Below are 2963 nucleotides of genomic sequence, written 5' to 3' on the forward strand. Positions count from 1 at the left end.
TACGTTTACTTACAGCGATTAGGGCACACAGGTTAATCTGAACATAACCTCGAAATAATTGCAGATCGGCCCGACATGTTTATTATACCTTCGATTGATTATTCTTTACCAAAGAAATATTTGGTGGTTTTGTATCTTTATCACTGACAGTGTCGGCAACGATAATTTAAAGAATAATTAGTTAGAATTGGTGCATTTTAATCAACATTGTTGAAAAATCGTTATCTCTGGACCTTATCCCAAGACTGGGGATTAATCAGACTAAAATTAATTATCTGAGTCATTTGAATGGTATAGCGTATCAAAAAGACATCTGGAAGCAATTAGACTTGCCCGAATTTTAATTGATACAATTTTTAGGGATTTTGTTCATTTTAGAAAATGTTTTCTCTGCAACTCTTCTCAAAATTTGGTTGCATCAACCAATAAAATAAATTAAACACTTACTGGTGATAGCATTGTTTCATTAATAAATCTAGAAGAGAAAGTTTAGGCTGATATTAACATTCCAATTTTTTTTAATTATTCTGTTTTCGAACTTGCTATATCTGGATCTGATTTCTAAATTGGGATGTGATCAGAACCTAAAATCAATTTTAAGTAGTTTTGATTGTATTGGTGTATAAAAAAAATCTCGAAGCAGTTTAACAAGCCCAAATTTTTAATAATAAACTTTTTATGAATTATTTTTATTTTAGAAAATGTTTTCTCTGGACCAAGTTGTTCTTTGAATTATTGTATTTTCGAAATTGCTTTTTTGGATATGGTTTGCAAGCTGTCATATGATCAGTCCCTAAAAATTACTTCTGAGTCAATTTAATTGTATAGGTGTATCAGAAAGATATCTTGAGGCAATTTAACTTGCACAAATTTTAATTAATAAAGTCATTAGGGAGTTTTTTTATTTTAGAAAATATTTTCTCTGGACGTCATCTCAAAATTTCAGTTGATCAATCGATGATTAATATAGGAAACCTCTAATGGAAAAGATAACATCTGAAATGAAATTTACAGAATTGGTGCCTTCACTTCTAACAGCATAATTTAAAGTTGAACGAGGCCTTACAAAAATACATTAAAATAAAATTTCGAGTAGCTTCGAATTACACTCAAAGAATCTAATTTACTGATAGGATACCTATAATATATGAATTTAATTTTCAGACCTGATAAAATAGATAGTTATAGAATAATATCTAAAAAATTGAAATAAAAATTCCGAACTAAAATTTCGATTCTACATTTATTCTCGATGCACTACTATCTTGAGCGATTTTTAAATTTATTTCAGTAGTTAATCAAATGAAATTTTGAGATGAGGCTCAGAGAAAAAATTTTCTAAAATAAAAAAATTCCTCAAACTTTATTTATTTAAATTTGTGCTTGCTAAATTGCTTCGACATTTTTTTGCATACACCGATACCATCAAAATGACTTAAAATTGATTTTAACGGCTGATCAAATGCCAGCTTGGAAGTAAGATCCAGATATAGCAATTTCGAGAATGGAATAATCAAAAAAATTGGAATGTAAATATCGGCCTGAAATTTCTCTTCTAGATTTATTACTGATACAACCCTATCACCAACAAGTGTTTAATTTATTTTATTGGCAGATCAAACCAAATATTGAGATGAGGTCCAAAGAAAACATTTTTGAAAATAAAAAAGTCCCTAAAAACTTTATTAATTATAATCCGGGCTAGCTAAATTGCTTCGAGATTTTTTTCGATACACCGATACACTAAAAATTACTTAAATTTGATTTAGGGGGCTGATCAAATGCCAGTTTGCAAACCATATCCAGAGATAGCAATTAGCAATTTCGAAAATACAATAATTTAAAGAAAAAATTGATCCAGAGAAAACATTTTCTAAAATAAAAATAACACATCAAAAGTTTATTAATTAAAATTTGGGCTTGTTAAATTGCTTCGATATTTATTTTTGATACACCGATACCATCAAAATTACCTAAAATTGATTTTATTTGCTGATCAAATTCCAATTTTGAATACAGATCGAGACACAACCAGTTCGAAAATAGAATTAAAAAAAATTGCAATGTAAATATTGGCCTAAAATTTCTCTTCTAGATTTATTACTGGTACAATTCTATCACCAACAAGTGTTTAATTTATTTATAAATTTGGGAAGAGGTCCAGAGAAAACATTTTCTAAAAAAAAAAAATCCCTAAAAATTGTATCAATTAAACTCCGGGCAAGTTCGATTGCTTCAAGATATCTTTTTGATACGCCTATACCATCAAAATGATTCAGATTATTAATTTTAGGTGATCAATCCCCAGGCTTGGGATAAGGTCTGGAAATAAAGATTTTTTAACAGTGTTTCTTGAAATACGCCAAGCCAAAATGCACTAATTCCATCTGCATTTCCTGATGTGTATTTCTTCTACCATCGATCTGTGAAAAAAACAATGGTAATCAATTATTAAATTCAGAAATATTGTTTAACTTATCAATATGATTATTAAGTAATGATTGTTAAATTGAAAATAAGTAATTATTATTTAAATTATCGCTGTGCACACTGTCAACGATAAGAATACAAAACCACCAATCATTTCTTTGATAAAGAATAATCCATCCAAAGTATAATAAACATGTCGGACCGATCTGTCATTATTTCGAGGTTATGTTCAGATTCACCTGTTTGCCCTAATCGCTGTAAGTAAATGTAGGTAATGTCAATTTAAAGTTTACGCATGTAATATTTCATTAACTTTATTTTAATCATATCCTGTCTATTCATAACATACCTGTTTTTATGCCGTAAATAAGCAGTAAACACAATTCACTCTTCGCCCACTGGAAGCGCAGAATATTATTACTATTTTATATTATTTATCACTCAGCAGGCATTCCATAATGTTATTGGCACAGAAAAAAATTGACGTTTACTTCTCAGTTAACATGTCTCATTTCATTATTAATCAAACACTT

Source organism: Belonocnema kinseyi, chromosome 7, assembly GCF_010883055.1.
Source record: "Belonocnema kinseyi isolate 2016_QV_RU_SX_M_011 chromosome 7, B_treatae_v1, whole genome shotgun sequence".
Lineage (NCBI taxonomy): Eukaryota > Metazoa > Arthropoda > Insecta > Hymenoptera > Cynipidae > Belonocnema > Belonocnema kinseyi.